Source organism: Ambystoma mexicanum, chromosome 6p (genome assembly GCF_040938575.1).
Source record: "Ambystoma mexicanum isolate Mex_15411 chromosome 6p, UKY_AmexF1_1, whole genome shotgun sequence".
Taxonomy (NCBI): Eukaryota; Metazoa; Chordata; class Amphibia; order Caudata; family Ambystomatidae; genus Ambystoma; species Ambystoma mexicanum.
The window spans coordinates 46,981,263-47,001,595 of record NC_090935.1 but is presented as its reverse complement, the minus strand read 5'-3'; positions in this window follow the sequence as shown (position 1 = coordinate 47,001,595).

Genomic DNA, 20,333 nt, shown 5'->3' with positions numbered 1-20,333 from the left:
AACCCCCCCGACAAACTCCAAACCCCCCAACCAACATCAATACCCCCAATAGACTCCACAAGATGCACCCCTTTACCCCCAAACTTGTGTCCCACTCCCATTGCCCGCCCACACTACTTCTGGGACTTCTTCCTGTCCGGAGCGGCATTTCAGTGTGCCTTGCACTCCTACGTGTCTGGCGCACTGGGCTGGTGGGGACAGATGAAGCTGGTGTGGTGGTAGTAGGTGAGTCGCTGGCAGGTTCCACACCTCCTGCAAGCCATGGCCGCTGCATATGGAGAAGTATTGAAGTCAGCACCTGTGTCACCGCCCCCAGGCAGTCCCTCATTAGCCGAGCCGATGCATTAACAGCGGTTGTGTTGGCTGTGATGGCCGCTGTGGTCCCTGCAATTGCTGTGGCAATACCCTGCCTGGTTTCCTCCCCTTCCGCTATTTACTGGCGGAGAAGGTCTAACATGGCCTCCTGTCGGGCCTCCACCGTCGACAATCATGTCTCCATGGTTTTGGAGGGGGCTGGAGTGGTGGGTTGTGCAGTCACGTGGACGGCATTTTCGGGACTGTACTCATCAGAGGTGGGTAGGTAACAGTCACGGAGGCAGGGATCAGCTTCACTGCAGGTGGGTGAATGCAGGTGTTGGGGCGAGGGGGTGGACACGGGGCTCGGGGTGGCCGGGCATGTCATCTCAGTGTCTCCCTCAGGCTCCACACTGACATCAAGTTCTTCCCCAGTGGAGGAGGGTGCTTCCAGGGACTTCCATTCAACAGGTGTGGGTGTGGCCTGCTGGGTCAGTAGTGTGTCAGGCACACTGGCAGCAGGTGATGCTGGCTGTGTCCCAGCTCGCAGAGGCACACTGGCAGTGGCTGCGGCCTGCTTTCCTCCACCGGAGGTGGTGGGGGTGGTGGTAGCCCTCTTCTTAGGGTGTGAGGTGGATGCCCTCGCGGTGGTCTCCTGGGATGCTTCTTCCTCATCGGTGCCTGGGGGGTAGAAGAGATGCAGGGCATCTTTGATGGTGTGACATGGCAGTGGCATACGATGGTGCTGTTCATTATTAATTTGTTCATGCATTCATGTCTTACAGGTGTGTCACGCAGGGTATTCAGAGGGGGCATGTTAGCATTCACTGCATGGTAGGTGACATGCCGTTGATATGGGGTTTGTGTGTTGGGTTACATGGGCACGGTCCTGGTATGTTGCCCGTGTGTAGGTTATGGGATTGGCACTCAGCATGCATTTCTGTGTGGCAGGGTTTGGGCCGCAATCTTGACTTGGATATGTTGATGTGGGTGTAGGGACATGCATTGCCTTGCCTAGTCTCACATCCACGTCACTAGTGCTAAGTCATGTTTTCCCCTACAGGGATGTGCAGGGTCACTCACCTCTTCCTGGGGTGATGCCGCTCCCATCTCCAGCTCTCCGAATCCCACTATTGACTCAGGATCAATAAAAGTGCTGGCAGTCTCCTCCCAGGGCATCAGTTTAGCAGGTGAATGTGGACCCCCACCTGTCTCCATGGCTGCCCTCCTGTTGCTCGATAGGATGTTTAGCACCCTCAAGCGAAGGTCATCCCACCTCTTGCGGCAGTCACGCACGGTGCGTGGGGTGGTCCCCACGGCCGACACCTTCCGGGCAACCTCCTGCCAGATTTCCTTTCTCCTCATCTGGGCTTCTCGCTTCATATCATTGCTTTTCATTATGGCTGCATGTGCAGCCAGAGTGTCAGCAAGCATATTGTGCTCAGCATCTGAAAACGCTTCTTCCGCTGCTGGGTGGTCGTCTTCCGGGTGGCCTTGGACATCCTCAGGGTTTTCCAACACAGCACGACATGAAAAGACTGGTGGTTAGGGAGAAAGGCAATGGATTGTGTTTTTAAAGATGGCCGCCGGCCCATTTCCCGTTCCTGCGCGATGACTTAATTTCCGGGTCCGGTATTGCGAACCCGGTATTAGCATGGTGGTATTACCGGGCCGGTATTTAGGGGTTGCTCTGAGGTGGCTAAGGGGCTGGCCTCATGACCACGGACATGCGACGTCTCCACCGATTGGCTGCAGTGAGCCGTGATGTGCGTCAGATTGTTTGGATGCGCCTGAAATCTTGGATCCGCCGACAGCGCGTCAGCGACCAGAGGAGAACTGCTGTTTCGGAAACTGTTTTGGTGTGTCAGAGTGCTTGGGGAGGTTCATAGAGTAAGAGATGGGTGAAATACTGTATTTGTTTAGGCGGCAGGTGTTAATGATGTATTCCCTATGCCCGCCTTGTCCGGGATGTTTGTAAGTACTGAAAATGAGGGGTCTCATAAGGATAGTACTTCAGTCTGTGCTGTGCGCAGGCAACTTGAAACTGTTCTGAGGACATGCATGGTGTTAGCGAATATTAAAATTGAGTACATGCCGTAGTTAAAATTTGTGTTTCTATGGGTGTGCTCCAGATTTATACGCCGCCATGGGTGTGATATGCTGCAGTCGTTGTGGCCAGGGCCTAGAGTCTTGGGTGCACGGCCAAGACGCTAGGCCCTGGCCACAACCACCGCAGCATATGACAGCTATAGATACACCCGTAGTATCTCATATCGCTCAGATGGTTGTGGGGAGGGTGTACAGTCTTGGGTGCATGGCCAGAGGCCATGCACCCAAGAACAAACTTATAAGCACTGGAGTCATAAGGCACTGCACACCCATATATTCAAATATCTATGGCCTTACACCCAAGACTCTAGCCTCTGGCCACGCCCAATACAGCATGTCACAGCTATAGATACACCCGTAGTATCAAAATCAATCAGGTGGTTGTGGGAGGGCCTAGAGTCTTGGGTGCCTGCCCGATGGCCAGGCACCCAAGAACAAAGTTATAAGCACTGAAATTTTAAACCAACTTGGTTTTTATATACTGCACACTTATTGATTCGAATATCTATGGCCATACATCCAAGACTCCAGGCCCTGGCCGCAACCACCGCAGCATATCACCGCAATAGCTACACCCGTAGTATCGAACATCTATCAGGTGGTTGTGGGGCGAGCCTAGAGTTTTGGGTGCATGGCCGAAGGCCATTCACCCAAGAACAATGTAATAAGCACTTAACTTATAAGCCAACATGGGTTTCATATACTGGATGCCTACAGATTCAATTATCTATGCCTACACACCCAAGACTCTAGGCCCTGGCTACAACCACCGCAGCACATCACAGCTATAGATACACCCGTAGTATCGAACATCGATCAGGTGGTTGTGGGGAGGGACTAGAGTCTTGGGGGAATGGCCGCAGGCCACAGGCCGTAGGCCACACACCCAAGACTCTAGGCCCTACCCACAACCACCGTAGCATATCAAATTCACACATCACACCCATACAATCGAATATCCATCTGGTAGGTGTGGGCAGGGCCTAACGTCCTGGGTGCAAATTGAGTGCAAATTGAGTGTATGCTGCAGTTAAAATGTGTCATTCTATGGGTGTGCTATTGATTTATAACCCACTATGCGTGTGAAATGCTGCAGTGGTTGTGGCCAGGGCCTAGATTCTTGGGTGCTTGGCCGTAGGCTGTAGGCCATACTCCCAAGACCTAGGCCCTGGCCACAACCACTGCAGCATATCACAGCAATAGATACACCCGTAGTATTGCATATCGATCAGGTGGTTGTGGGGAGGGCCTAGAGTGTTGGGTGCATGGCCAAGACCAAATTTATACGTAGTGATGTTTTAAGCCACAATGGGTGTGATATGCTGTGGTGGTTGTGGGCTGGACCTAGAGTCTTGGGTGCATGGCCGAAGGCTGAAGTTATAAGCACTAAGGTTATACGTCAGCATGGGTGTGATGTGGTGCAGTGGTTGTGTGCACGACCTAGAGTCTTAGGTGCATAAGCCACCATGGTTTTGATATGATGCGATGGTTGTGGATAGGACCTACAGTCTTGGTTGCTTGGCCACAGGGTGTAGGTCGTAGGTTATACATCCAAGACTCTAGTCCCTGCCTACAGCCACTGCACCATATTACTGCCATAGATCAGACGTATAAATTTGAATATGTATGACATGTGTGAAATTATACTTACTGTTTACTTTGTTGAGATTCGATATATTTCTTACATGACTTTAATACTTGCCGGAAATATCCTTTTTTAATTTCTGCAATAAAAGAAAAGAGCATGTTAGTGTTTGTATTTTATAAAGACTTATTAGATTGTACAATAGACATTTGAGCTTTCTTTTGACGCTCATATTTAGTTTACAAACCAGTGTACTGTGCATTTTGCTCAGTTTCTGTGTTTGTTTTTCAAATCCTTGGGTCTGTGGGAAAAAAATCCTTGTCGGATAAAAAAAACCTTTCTTTGCTATGCTACAAACTATTTCTTTGTTTCCTTTGAGTGTTCACTTGTTCTTTCTGATTAATGTTATGTATGTTGGCTTTTTCCAGATTTTTTAAACAGTTAGATATCTGTTGGCGTATTCTAACTGCTTGTAGTCTTTCACTGAACTTTTTGTTAATGGTGAAGTACACATTAGTTATTAAATTTTGGCTTTAAGAAGATTAAATACGCGTTTGTAAAATTAGCTGGCAATCTCTGCTTTAGAGTAATGGTACATTCAAACCATCCACATATCTTTATATATATATAATATATGCAGTGTAGTGACCTGTATTGGTTGTGGCTCCTGGTGGTAGATTACACCTATTGTTGTAAAGGTTTTCTTACCAAGTGATACTTGACCGTGTGTGAATCCAGTCAGCTTGCAGTTGTTTTTGGTACCATCTGCATTATAACGTAGAAGCATAAGTATTATGTAGGCACTATGTGATTGTATCAGTAAGGTGGAGCGATTATCTGAATTACAGATAGTACATAATCTGCCATGGTTTGCATTCTGTAGAAGTTGCTGAAATGGAATGGATTCACAATTAGGTATGGATACATACACAAATCGCTCATTGGGGATTTGTTCCTGTGTCACATTGTTACAGAGAGTGCATGTATGTTTCCACATGTATGAAATCTGGAAGATTTCAATTATAGGTATGTTTTTGTTTTACAGTACTTGTAGTAAGTACATTAGAAATTCTTGTGGATCTTCTTGTGAGTTTATAGTGAATCTCACCATTCCAGCACAGTAGTCCAATTCTTGTCTTATTCCGTGAACACTGTACGTGTTGTCATGATTGTGTTTTGCGTTTCTATGAAGGACTAACATTTGCAAACACAATTGGTCTGTACTGTGTAAATAAATGTTAACAATTGGTGGCAATTGAAATAGAATATTCATTGCTACATTTGCGTAGCAACTTACATCAGTTTTATTTGAAAATTTGAATGGACCAGCAAGTTCTGTATCTGAGTGCATTTTTCTGAGTTTCTGTTCCTTCTTTGAAGAAGTACCTGATTACTTTCCCTAATAGGTTCTTCTTTGCTTGTGGTAATTGATGAAGTTTTAGCTTCTTTTGTTTTCTTTGAAGGATTTGCCATCAGATTCTGTTGCATCTCTGTTTGAATTAGGTTTCTTTTACCACATTTTCCTTTTTCTGGAACAGGATATGATTTCAGATGGGGGGTGTACAGTGAACGCAGTCTATTGTATTCTAAAATGCAAGGAATATCCGCATTCACTTTACTTGCATCAAAGTTGATTGGAAATAGACTGTCAAGTGTACGTAAGCGTGATAGTGCTACGTAGCTCATGCCTTCTTTAAAGACTGTGTTTCCTATATCTATCAATGCTTTGTCTAGGGTAAGACCTTGGGATTTATGAATGGTGACTGCATATGCAAGAGTTAGAGAAAATTGTTCTCTACGTACATACATGTCTTTGAAGAGAAGGAATCGAGCTGTTGAACGCCCTATCCTTTTCACTTCTGAAAGTTTGTCAAAGCGAATATTGACAAACTGAATGTTGTTGTCACATGGGTATGTTTGAAAGCCAACAACTGTACCCAGTGCCCCATTAACTAGCAATTGCACCACGTCAAGGTTACGTTTAAGCATTACTCTACAATTTTAGGATAATTTTCATATTTTTTCCAACCCAGCTGTGTTGGAGATTGAATGTTATAAGGTATTTAGTCTTGTTGTGGCTTGCTGACACATGCATAGTGTCATACCATGTACGTCCAGTTGTCTGTGGAGCAAATTTCCATTATTTGTTGCATTTCTTTTTTTAACATTGTTTCATTGAATTTAAAACAGCTTGCAAGAGTTGGCATTAAGGCCATACAATTGACATTTTTGTATAAGCATAATGTTAGCCTCCGTATTGTCACAATTGACATTTTTGTGCGCTCATTGTTCCATAACATCAGTAGCACATGCGTTATCGCCACAAAGTGCATGAATGTGCCGGTTTTTCAATATTGCTTGTGCTTCTTGAGATAGTACACCAACTCTAATACTTTTTAAAATGTTGGCGTAAGTGAGATCTGCAGATTGACGAATGTTTTCTGTTAATTCCCTGTATTGGAAATGTTGCCAAAGGTTGACATTTCCAATGCTGCCAACAGTTTTACGGCAGAGTTTGTGTCCTAAGGTTTTAAAAATAGGTTCACCTTTCACTGGTGTCAATTGTAGAAGATCTCAGAAAATGCTAATGTGTTTCCCTGCAAAGAGTTCTTCGTAGTTTCTTTTAAGTACTTCTTGCAATCTGAGGTGAATCAAAGCCAACATTAGGTTAGAGACCATGCTCACTTAATCTATTAGTAGCATTTTCATTTGTTTTAATACTCTGCGTAGTTCCATTGCCGCTTCTGCAGAAAGTTTGTAATAGTCTAATTTGTTTTGGTGTTCTACTGGAAGGAGTAGTAATCGGTGTAAAGTGACATTGCCTGTGTTGTAGGCAGCTAAACCTGTGGGGGCAGTCACAACAGCTGACAGTTTGTTGTTTGTCAATTGTTGAAGAAACTTGCTAATGATTTTGATTAAGAATGTTTTTCCTGAGGCCACTAGGGGGCGCACAGGCAATGGCTGCCTGATCGCGGAGTTCCCGCCGAGGCTGGGCCTATTCAGGGGATTGAGCCCCCCCTGAGACCTCCCCCGAGCGAGCACAACTGGTGGCGTGAGCTGGTGACCCCCCGTGACGCCCCCGCTCGAAGGAACGGAACTCCAAGTCTGAGCAGAACCGGAGTTCGGGGAGTGTCGGTGCGCAGCTAGGCAGGCGCCATTCCCGGCGATGCTGGAGGTGGAGGAACCCTCCGCAGCAAGGAGGTCAGGGAGAGGATTCCGGCCCCCATGGCCCCGGTGGCGGAAGGCGCATGTCAGCAGAGTGGCGCTCCCCAGGCGGGGACCAGCGGCAGCGCCACCACCCACCCTCGGACGAGGAAGACGGACAATTTCGGATCCGGCCCCGGGCCCCATAGGGCTGCGGCGCAGGCCCCAGGAGACAACGCCGGTGGCCAGGCCTCACCAGAGGGGGCCCAGGAGCAGAGGCCCCCAGTAACGCTTCGCCTCGGGCGAGCGGCGGCCCAGACCCCCCAACGAGAACCAAGGCGACAGGCCCTGCCACTCACCGCGGAGAGGCCCCACAACTCGAGCTGGCCCCGGTGGCCTAGCGGGGTGGAGCGGGGTGTGCTGCCCCTGCCTGGGTCCCACCCAGGGTCTCAACAACGACCCCCATCCGGAGAGCCAAAGACGATGAACCTCACGTCCTAAGGCACAGCAGGGGGAGGCCCTTGGGCCGGGTCCCGGGTCGTGGACCTGCCCGACAGCAGACAACCCCGGGAGGAGACAGCAATGTGGCAGTGACGGCTCCCCCATCCTGAAGAACGCCGCCGGCAGCGACCCGCACCCCAGGTGAGAGGCCCCCGTCCTCAGTTGGCGGGGCGAGTGCCTGCCTGGTGGGCTACCCCAACCCCCACAGGGGTCAAACCCCCGCTTACAAGCCCCACTTGAGCGACGCATAACTGTCTGGCCCTGGGACAGTGCAGCACCCCCCAAGAGCCCCCCAAGCCGCACTGGACCACGCAGCTGGGGGTCAGTAGGTCCTCAAACTGACGGAAGACCCTACAAGCATACCGTTTTTGAGAATCGGAGAACGCCTCTGGGGTCCCTAACTTCTCCGGAATCGCGGCCCACCCTGAACCCGCAGGCTATCCGCGACCCAGGTGAGAGGCCCCCGTCCTCAGATGGCGGTTCAAGTGCCCGCCGGGAGACTGCCCCGTCCCCCACAGGGGTTAAGCCACTGTTTACAAACCCCACTGGAGAGACGCATAACTGTCTGGCCCCGGGGCAGCACGGCGCCCCCCCAAATACCCCCCAGACCGCAGTGGACCCCGCAACAGGGGATCAGTAGGACCTCATGAGCTGGCGGAAGACCCTACATGCATTCCACTTTCAAGAAACAGAGAACACCACCGGTGTCCCCAACTTCTCCGGAATCATGGCCCATCCTGAACCCGCAGGCCAACCCGCAATGACAATGGAGAGGGGCTTTGCCTCCCTCCTCCAGGAGATCAGAGAGATGAGATCCGATATCGCCAAGAAGTTTGAGAATATGGACCAGAGAGTAGACAAAATTGAGGACAGGCTCCTACAAGTGGAAAACTATCAATCATCCTCTACATCTCAGGAGGTCCAATTCGGCACACGGCTTGTGGCCCTGGAAAAGAGGGACGAGGAGAGAGCCAGGCTAATGGACGACTATGAAAACAGGGAGAGACGGAACAATCTTAGATTTTTTGGGATCCCGGAAACGGAGGGTGAGACGGAGAGAGAGTTGACCCGAGTGGTGAGAGACATTATCACCCTCCTGTTTGCAGAAGAAATGACAACAGAACTCACGCTCGACCGGGTGCACAGGGCCGGGGGAAGGACGGGGAGCCCCAGATCGGTTCTGGCCCGATTCCACTATTACACCGAAAAAGCCAAAGTTCTGGAGGAAGCGAGGAAGGCGGGGATGATAACCTACAACAACGCCCAAATCTCCATTTTTCAAGATCTCTCTGCTTACACCCTAGCCAAACGAAGGATGTGCCGCCCCCTGACACAACAACTGAAAGAGAAGGGAGTGCGTTATAGATGGTGGTACCCCTTCTCCCTGTCTTTTGAATATTCAGGCCAACGCACAACGTTGGTAACAGAAGAAGACATTAAGGGTGCGATTCAGGATTATGTGGGTGAACCCGCCCCTCGGAGGGGGCCGCTGGGCCCGGAAGCGCTCATCAGGGGCACCCCGGCCAGTCTAACTCCAGGAGAAGGAAAACCGGCTCTAGGAAGTTCAAGAAACTGAACAGACCACCAACACCAATAGAGGTAGAACATGTCGAATCGGAGGGGTGACAATAGTGACCCCATGATGTCTCCGGAACTAGAAAACCGGAGGACTGAAATGACGCTTCGTTCGCTGCACTCCCTTGAACAGCAAGTATAAGGGGGCAACGGGGGCATAACCATGGGTGTTGAGAAAAGTATCATCCCGGGCACAGGGGAAGGATGCCCATTGGGCGGAGGGGAAAGCCCGGTCCATCCACGGATCGGGCCCTGACAACTGGGTTGGGGAGACAATTCTAGTACCCCCTCAAACAGCGACCAAGCTGGGATGATCGGGGGGGGGTGCGAAATGAGGGGGGGCTCACGTTAGTGTGCTTTGCCATCTATGCCTGGCCGTAGGGAACAGGCTGGTGGTCCGGCCATAATTCCAGAAATGGAGGAACTACTTGGCTGGACGCCGGGGAGGGGTGAGAGGGTTTGCACACAAGTTGGGGGTTTAGGGTTGGGGAAGGAGTTGGGGGGTAAGTTGGGGAAATGTTTCAAGAACAAGGAAATACAGAAAGCAGGGAGGGAGCAACAATGCAACATTGGTGAATAAAGGGGAAGGTGATAGCGACTGTGGCTGACGACCGACCGGCCCTAGGAGTGGGAACCCTGAATGTACGGGGCCTGAATACCCCCACAAAAAGATCTCTAATCTGCAGAGAGTTTAGAAGGGCAAAGTTGGACCTACTCTTCGTGCAGGGAACACACTGGGCAAGGGGGAGGGAGCCCAGAATGCGGGGGGGGGGGGTATCAAGGCGATATTCTATGCGTCCCACAAAGGAAAGAAAAGAGGGGTTGCAATCCTGATCGCTAGGGGGTTGGGTTTCAAGAAAGACTCCATCCTCAAGGACTCCGAAGGCCGCTACCTCTTTGTACGAGGCTCCCTACAGGGCTCACCCATAATCTTGGCAGTAGTATACGCTCCGAACGAGGGCCAGGCCCAATTCTGGGAGGGAGTGAGGGAGAGGCTAGAAACTTTTGTCCAGGGTCCAATGGTGGTGGGAGGTGATTTCAATATGGTCCTCGACCCAACCAGAGACAGACAGCGGGTGGGCGCTTTAAACCCCAGACCCGCAGGAGACGCCATGGCACGCAGCTTTCAGAGGGTGAATGGGAGCCTGGGCCTGGTGGATACGATTCCCACCCCCCGAGCAGGGACTCCCTCCTTTAACTACTACTCCTCCACTCACAAAGCCTTCTCCAGGATATACTACATTCTTGTGGACGAGGTCTTCCGCCCCTACGTAGCGGGTTACAGGATAGATCCCGTTCCTTGGTCGGACCACGACCTGGTCAGGATCACCCTGGCGGGGGACTGGTGTAGAGAACGGAGGGGACGCTGGAGATGCAACGATGCCATACTTAGAGATGAGGTACACGCCCAGGCCATCCTGGATGCCATTTCAGAGTTCTTTGAGCTCAACGACAATGGGGAGGTGGGCACGCACGCCTTCTGGGATGCCTTCAAGGCAACCCTAAGAGGAGTACTCATTAAATTAGGATCCTGACAGAAATGGGACAGGGAGACCCAGGAGAGAACTCTGAGGGAAAAAATAGCGCGTCTCCAACCGGGGGGTTCCCCGGCACAGACCCTAGAGAGCGACCGCGTGGCGACACTGGCGGACTACAGGCTCCAATTAAAAGACCTGCTCCTCCACAAAATGGAGAGGAGCATCCAAATTGTTAAAAATAAATAATATGAGAAGGGGGACAAAGTGGATAGGATCATGGCCTGGGAATTGAGGGAGGTCAAGTGAAACAGAATGGTGAGGGAGGTGAGGGACATCAGGGGAACACTAGGTTGCGACACCCCCCATATAAGCGAAGCTTTTCGCCAATACTACAAGTCATTATACGCCTCGGAATATGACGGTGGCGATACCCAGATTGTGGAGTTCCTCGACTCTATACAGATACCGTCCCTTCCCCGGGAACTGGCAGAGGGGCTGGAGGGTCGGGTGACCGAGGAAGAGGTTGACAAGGCGATCAGCGGGATGAAGGTAGGGACCTCCCCGGGGGAAGACGGCTTTTCGGTTTACTTCTACAAGAGGTTTCGATCCTCCCTGTCTCCCTACCTGGCAAAAGTTTTCAACTCGGTGTTGGAGGGGGCACCCTCCCTGACTCCATGATGGGAGCCATAATAGTGGTCCTCCCCAAGGAAGGTAAAGACCCGAGGGAATGCGCGTCCTACCGACCCATATCATTGCTCAACATCGATGTAAAGATCCTGGCCAAAGTGGTGGGCAGGCGGATGGAGGAAATAATGCAGAAGCTAGTCCACGGGGACCAGGTGGGTTTCATCAGGGGCAGACAAGGGTCAGACAATATCCATAAAACAATAGATTTGGTACATTTTGCCCAAAACTCAGATCTCGACGCATGCATCCTGTCCCTGGATTCGGAAAAGGCCTTCGATAGAGTCGAGTGGAGATACATGACCCTCCTCCTCCAGCGAATGGGCTTCGGGACACACATCCTGAGCTGGGTGGCCGCCCTCTATAGAGCCCCCACCGCAAGGGTCCAGGTGAACGGATTACTGTCCGAGCCCTTTCCTCTCACCCGTGGGACAAGACAGGGCTGCCCACTCTCCCCCCTGCTTTATGTCCTCATGATGGCACACCCACTCCCTCCTTTCCTGCAGCTCTCTGGCCGGCCTCTCTTGGCCCTCTTCCTGCTCCTACCTGCAAGGCTAAAAACCTTGGGGTCACCTTCGACTCTACACTCTCCTTCTCTCCTCACATATCTGACGTATCTAAGAAGTCACACTACCAGCTGCACCTCCTCAGAGGTATTCTTCCCTTCCTCTCCTTCCCCCAGAAGCTCACTGTCTCCCGAGCCCTGGTTCTCTCGAAGCTGGACTACTGTAACAGCCTCTATCTTAATCTGCCTACCTCCACTCTCCGCCCTCTGCAACTCATCCAGAACAGAACTGCAAGACTTGTCCTTGGCCTCAAGCCCAGGGACCGTATCTCTCCAGGACTGAAATCTGTACACTGGCTCCCAGTGGCTGCGAGGATTAAGTTCAAAACCCTCTGCATTATCCACAAGGCCTTCTGGGGCCTGGAGCCAAAATACCTTCAACTCTCTCTTCCTAAATATCTTCCTTCCCGAGCCCTTCGTTCATCCGTCTCCAAATCCCTCAGGGTCAGCCGCTTCTCAAAGCAACGAGCTGGGGGTAGATCTCTCTCCGCGGCAGGGGCCTCCCTCTGGAACAGCCTTCCTGCCTCCCTGAAACTTGAGGAGAACCATCTCCGGTTCCGGAAGCACCTCAAAACCTTCCTCTTTGCTTCTGCTTTCTCTGTCCCTCTCCCCTGCTAAATTCTACACTGAAATTGCACTGAATCTGCAACTGGGCCACTCTCACCGACCTCGGTCCTGGGCCCAGCCACTCTCCACTTGCACTGCCTCCCTGGCATCCCCTGCACTGCGGGACTGTCTCTGTATCCCTACAGCCCCCCCCTTCCCAGCACTTCTCTGCACTTACCTTGCACTTGCCACCAGCTGACCCTATTTATTTATTTATTTTATTCTACTTACTTGTACTGCACTTCCCCTTGCACTTTTCCCTTCCCCTACCCCTGCACTTGTGCGGTCTGAATGATACCTGGCCTAGTAGGATCGTTGTCTGTCTTCCCCTTGTTCCCCCCCTGCCTCGTCGCGTCTTGAAACACTTGTGTATAGGCGCGTTACAAATGCCATATCATATCATATCATATCATATCATATCATATCATATCATGGAGGCTTTGGCCATAGCGGTTAGATCCCACCCAGACATCAGGGGTATTAGAAGGGGGGAGGTGGAATTTAAGCTCTCCCTGTTTGCCGATGACATCCTGGCATACCTGGTGGACCCAGGCTCCTCGATCCCTCCCCTCCTGTCCCTGGTCACCTCCTTTGGGCATTTCTCTGGCCTGAAAATGAATATATCTAAATCGGTTCTTCTTCCAATGCTGGACCCCCTGACCAGGTATCAAGGGATAGCTGTGGGCAAAAACACCATAAAATACCTGGGCGTCCTCCTCACTAGAGACTTATCGGTACTGGGAACCTCCAACTACGACCCCATATTGTCCGAGATCACTTCCGACTTGAGGAGATGGGGAAGGATGATCCTCTCATGGTATGGCCGGATGACGGCAGTCAAAATGAACATAATGCCCCGGCTTCTGTACCTCTTCACAGCGCTCCCTACCCGGGTACCCGCCCAAACCTTTATAGACTTACATAAGGGGGTCCGAGACTTTGTTTGGCAGGTAAAAACTCTGCCAAGAGGATTGGGAGGGCCATCCTGACGCTCCCGAGGGAGGAGGGGGGATTCGGTCTTCCAGACTTCCAGCTGTATTACCATGCGGCACAGCTGCGTGTCCTCCTGGAACACATGAAGGAAGGCCTGCGAACATACTGGTCATACTTAGAGGACATGGACGTCCACCCCCTCAAGGTCTGCGACCTCTTGTGGGCCCCTCGCAGGTCAATTCCGAAACAAATACTGACCCACCTGACCCTGGGTGTTCTCTGGGATGTTTGGAGGGAGTGGCCCCGGACAGCTCACCTTTCCACTTGGCTGTCCCCTATGACCTCCTTATGGGGCCCCCCCTGAAACTGGGCAGCAGAGGGTTTAGGCAATCCCAGCGTTGGTCCGACGCAGGCCTTGAAAGGGTGGGCCAGCTGTTCAGGGAGGGAGAATTTCTGAGTTATGAGGACCTCAGGGATGGGCTGGGAGGCGGGACTCTCTCCATTTTCGAATACCTCTGCCTTAAGGGCATCCTCAACGACCCCTCATGGGGCCCAAACCTGAGGAGACAACTAACTCCCTTTGAGAAACTCCTTGATTCAACAACTTCTAGAAAGGGGGCGGTCTCGTGTATGTACGCAGTCCTAAACACCCATTACCTTCAGGCTAGGAGGGGCTTCCGTGGGTTTTGGAACGATCTGGCGGGAGAGGAGATATCAGAGGACGCCTGGGCTGGTATTTTCAGGATATCGGTTCATGGTAATCTTTTCACCTCGGACATGGAACACAACTTTAAGACCCTGCAGGGGTGGCATAGAGATCCGGCAAAACTGTCAAAAATGTTCACAGGGGTGTCACCAGAATGCCCGAGGGGATGCGGCCAGGTAGGGACTAGAGGTCACATGTGGTGGCTATGCCCGAAAGTGCAGACCTATTGGGAGACAGTGAGAGATTGGATAGCGGAGGTAACGGAGGACCCTCTACCCCTCAATCCGCTGACCATGTTGCTGGGCCTCCCCCCGGAGGAAGCGGAACTGCACCGGTACCCAAGGATGTGGGAAACTATGTTGAGAGCGGGCAGAGTGGCCCTAGCCCAGAAATGGAAGAGCCCGGAAACGCCCTCTAAGGAAGATTGGATGAAAAAACTCAAGGACATGTTCCTGATGGACAAATTGACTGCCATGGTGAACAATGATTCTTGCTCGTTCCTGGCTGACTGGTATGGGGTCCAGCAGACATGGGGATGGGACGTCCATTAGTTCCAAGATCGTGCCCCCAGACAGCCGGGGCGTGACCGTCACCGAGAAGGACAATACCTAATAGGGGGTCCCACGACCCGGAGCAACGTCGGCTCCAAGCCAGCTACTGAGTTGGTCACATATCGCATCGCTTCAGCGACACAGGAAATGGAAAGAAAGTTTGATCTCTCCACTGTTCTAAAGTTCGAGTTGGACATGGGGGGGTAGGGGGTGTACGGGGTTATGGAAAAAAAAATCTGTTCTTTGTATCACAAAATGCTAATAAAAACCAAAGTTTTTTAAAAAAAAGAATGTTTTTCCTGACCCAGCTTCACCATTGACATACAGCAGTATAGGTTTGTAATTTTGGCAGGTACATTCTTTATTTTCGTGTTGTACACCATGTGCAATTTCTTCTGTTACTTCTTCAAAAATGGTGTGCTGATCTTTGTTAAGTTTTGATTGTAGTACAGTTAAGTCTTCTATATCTTCTTCATAGTGACACATGGTGTTTTCCACTTCTGTCATAGCTAATTCTGCCTCATTCACTATTAGTGGCTGTCCTAGTGGTTCTTGACTTCCTGTTACAGAAGGTTGACTACTGTCGGAAATGTCCTTATCTAGTTGGGATTGAAGTTCTTCTTTGTGTTGCTGTTCATTGTGCAACATTGTTTTGTACTGTGTAAAGTTCACATCAGTGATAGTGCTTTCATTTGCTTTGAAAGCATCTTCATAGCAGTCATAGTTATTTAGTATCTCTTCCTCTTTTCTCCATGGTTTAAAAAGTTGAAGCAGGGACATGTAATATATTTCTTTCTGTTGAGTAGTTTTTAATGACAATTTGACATGATTAATGAAGCTTTGTTTGGTAAGTTTCACTAAGATGCCTTCACAATCTGTCACTCTATATCTACCTTTGCTTTCATTGGGTTTTATATTATTTTTGTATGTAAAGTTTTGAGCTATGTGGTACAGAACATAGTTTCCAAAGTGGCACTCCTGTTCGGGTAGTATGTGTTCAGTAAATTGTTTTTTAAAATGTCTTGGCTGTTGCGATCATTTTTGGAAATTGTTTCTATGTCCTTATATGATTTCAGAACTCTTTTTCTAGATTTAGCAGGACCAAGACTTAGCCATACTATGTTTTCTGATTTTCCATACAAAGCACTACCGGTTAAACGATCTATAACTTCATAGGCGCCACATTCTCTATGAGAGAGCATTTTTATGCCTAGGCTGTACAATTTCTGAGATAGTGTTTTGTCTGATGATGGGTCATTCCAGAGGTCTTGAAGCTCTGTTTTTTCTGCTTTTGTTAAGTAGACTGTAACATATCATGCAACTGCAGTGGAATTGTCTGCAATGTACTGCACATCTATGTTTGCATTCCATAAGAGTGCAATGATTGCATTGTAATCATTGATATATTTTTATTCTTCTGTTCTTTTTATGTAATACGTGTTCTTATGTGATTTACCTTTAACACTATGTTGAACTGAAGACTTGAAGTTGTTCACTTCACCTGTTTCTGTTACTGGTCTAGGGAAACCAAAGCAGCATTTGGTGTAGTATTTCCCTTTGCTTTTGTATTTGCGACGACAATATTTGCCACATTTGTGTCTTTGAAATTGTAAAATCTGTCTATGAAGGTCACCATGTGTCCGTTGTGAAGGGATTTCACAAGTGACATATTTTTGGATGAACTGCAAAACAGTGGCATCACTGTCCTGACCAAATATAGGTGCACCTTTGATCCATAAAAGCATGTGAATATGTGGTGCTTTGTATTCTTTTCTCCAAAAGAAGTGTTGCACTTCTCCGAGGGGAGGCACCGTTTTATTACAAATAAAGTGTAGCATAGCAATGAAACGATGATGGAAATATCTTGACACATTAACATGATCTAGAGAGCTAAGCTCTCCAGGTGTTAGTATATCTATGTTGGTTTTGTTGTTGTTTGATATGCGTAGGAAATCATGTAAATCTTCCCATGCATACTCTGCACAACTTAATGTAACAAACCAAGTGGGTGGGCCAAGGTTTCTGATCATACAACGTACATATCCGTGCCGTCGGAACCAGTATTCCTTCGTACCACGCATGTTTGCAAACAGATTTGTTATACTTGATTGTAAAACCTCATCTTTTTCTTGCACTTTTTGTATTAATTGCGTAGCTGACATATTTTGAAAGTGGGTTCCAGATTTCAATATGTGTGCAACTCCGGAACATAGGGTTGCTAGTTCACTTTCAAAGAGTATGTGGAATATGTATTTCACATTTTGTCTAAATCTGGGATCTTGAGAATACATTTGTAATGAGCGGTATTCTGATGCCGTAATCTGAGTGGATCTATCATCGTATCTTCCGCCTTTGCCAGTAGGAAATAGCAGTGGAAAAGCATGTGCTTCTATACTTTTTTCCCATATGCTCATTGGTGACCCTTTGGTTTGTCGCAATTGGTAAGTTTCTAGTGCATCATCTATGCTCTCATTAGAGTGCAATGGATGAATTGTGTAATGGTCCAAAAGAGTGGATACTGCAGCATGATCCAGAGGTTCAAAAAGACCAGTTTCCGATGACTCTTGAATTATTTCAATTGTTTCCCTTAAGCTTTCTTCAATATTTATTTATTTGTAGTATTCATTATTGTCTTTCAGATATTGCAAGGCTTGTCTAACTTTTTGTAAGTCCACCAGTTATTGCCAAATTTTTTTGTCTCCTGTTGGTACACCATTTACTAAGACAATTAAAGAATGCTCTATTGGACGTTGCTCTCCTAGAGTGTGCACATTTTCTGTCAGATCTAATGGCAAATAAACTACTTTGCCACGAATGCCTTTCACCAATTCAGAGGGAGGTAATTTTGCTGTTTTTGGTTGAAGGCATATTATTGTTTGAAAGGGGTGAATTATGATGCTCTCATACATATTGAGTTGTTGCAGGGGTTTTGGTAGTGGGAATAATTCCAAATTATTTGTGATAGCAAGTGAAGGAGTTTGGTTGTTGTCCAGTTTTGTAGTGCAGTAACTGCAACATATTAGGGGTTCACTTATTTGGTATTTGTTTTCTGCTGTTTTCTGCGGCCACACACACACTCATGGTTTGGTAGTTCAGCCGATGTACTTACTTACTTTGTATTTCTTTTTTGTATGTGTGTAATAGAAGGTTGCTATGTGCAGAATTGTTGCTAGTCTGTTCTAAAACTATTGCATTTTGTAAGTGGCTTTCACTTCCAAAATATTTTCTCTGGATACGGTTGACTTCTTCTTGTAGGTATTTGGGTGTACCATGCAGAAGAGTGTTATTTAAATTGGCTAATTCTAAAGCTGGACTTTTAGCATGGTACAGTGTATACACTAGATTCTTACATTTGAATGATGTATTGATATCCTTTTGATATCCTGGAAGGTGCTTTTGCAAATAGGTCCTAAAATGCAGGCTAATGAATGTCCTTGTAGTCCTGTGTATTTGCGCACTGGACAGATATCCATATTTTGCAGCAGTTTCATTTTGATTTTGTCTTTACCTTTCACATACTGATTGAGGAACTGACGTAAAGATTTCAAAGATTTGTTAGGAATGTTACACATGTGCACGGCCATTTGTATACTGGACTGTCTGCTTCAGTCGAATGGAGAGGTAATTCTGAGTTTTCTGGGGATACTTTTGTAAGCAGTGTTTCTTGTTCCATGATAGTATTATTGATTTTTTCATACCCTCGTCCACTGCTATGGATTGCAATTGTGTTTGTTTGATTTTGTTTGTATGCTTCTTCATTAAAATATGGTTCTGTGGTTGTTGCGTGACTCCATTCACCTCCACAAATATTTAAGAAGTTATTTTTGTTGACATTCCGTTTATTGAGAAGTTTCTTTTGTAGTTTAGTACTTTGTTTTGTTAGTGGTTTCATCCCATTTAACACTAAAATAAATAACTTCCTTTTGAGAAGGATTACACTGTCTACGAGAGCTTGTAGGATTAATTCTCTTCGGTAAGTTTTAAGGGTTGAGGATGATTTCACTCCTCTTCTTATTAAATTCTGAAGGACACTGTGGCGAAACATTTTTACTAAAATACTTTTTTTACTATGGGTTCTTGCTAGTATATCAGGATTCATAGGAGCATTGTTAGCAGTACTGGTAGCCAAAGTTTTGTAAAGCATTTTCTGTTTCGTGCCACATTTTGATAGAGGAGCCAAAGTTTCAGTAGTTGAAGCTTCCTTTGTTTTGCTAAATTACTGTATTAGCTGTTTTGTATCAACGTTCTGTACAATCTCTGCTAGAGATGGATGCTTACTTTGCACACTTTTATTAATTTATTTGCTCTATTTCTGCATTCCTTTATACAGACTTGCTTTTTGGTAGGCATTCATTGGGGTCTGTTGAAAAAAAAAGAAGGCATGGTTTGGTCTGTTTTACAATGTATGTGTGCTGTGTGCATGCGTGCATGAGGTTGATGGGGAAGCTGTTTGTGGTGGTGTGTGAATGTGCATTGGGCAGTTACAATGAGTTGGGAAGGCTATTTTTCTGTTTGTATATTACTACACTGTGCTTCAGATGAGAGTAGAAAGTGAGCTAGTTGTGAGGAGAAGCATTAATAGTAAACGTAATGGTATAAAATTAAAACAGCTATTTGTTTTGTAGAACTAACATTCTAAGGCTTCTGTATGTTATTTGTGTTACAAAAACACAGGGATTTGTGTGCCATTCTGCCTGTTATTCTTTGTTTAATAAATGGGGATTTGTGGGTAGAATGGTTCAGAAATCAATGTTTTTTTGGTGCGCAAATTACATAAATAACCCACACAGTCTCTTTGAGGAACAGTAAGAATATAAAGGTAGTACTGTACTTACTTTTTTTTGCAGAATGACCCGGTTTCTTCGGATATGTTGTTTGCAATGACCAGGTTTCTTCGAATATGTTGTTTGCAGTGTAGATGCTGTTGATTATCAGGAGAGTAGTCTTCACTGCAATTGTAAAAGGAAGAAGTTAGTAACTTTGTGTGTTTAAAGCAGTGATGTTAATGTACACGTTCATTTTGCATCTTTCGTTGGAGTATTCTCCTTTGATATCGCAACACGGTGCATGTGTGCATTTCATTTCACTATGTGCAGCCTTTATATGTTATTTGCAGTATGTTAGTTGAACCTGCTTCGCAAATTAGTACAATTTTCAGTTCATGAAATTCCCTTGTTTTTTAAAGCTGTGTTGTTTATAGCAGAGTGGTTTGGAAGTGATAGGTCATTATAGTAGATGGGAAAAATGTGACTACTTTCATATTACAAGTACGAATGCGAAAAATTGGGAGAGCCTCACAGGGAGATGTCAAATCGGGAACGTTTATTTTTCTCATACGATCGCATTGGAAGTAGCATTAATTTAGGCGGAAGACAGTAAACAATTGTGACATTTTCTAATGGAAAATCGAGTTTTGCGCCTAAATTGGGAGGGTTGTCATGTATGTATAGGTTATGCGGGAGATAGTAAGAATAAGTGCGGTTTCTCAATGAAAAATCGGAAATCTTGCACTTAAAGGGGGAGCATTGGTATGTATTGGCTATGCAGATTAAGTGGCATTAATTTGTTTAAATGGAATCATAAGGGTTGCACATGTTCTCTG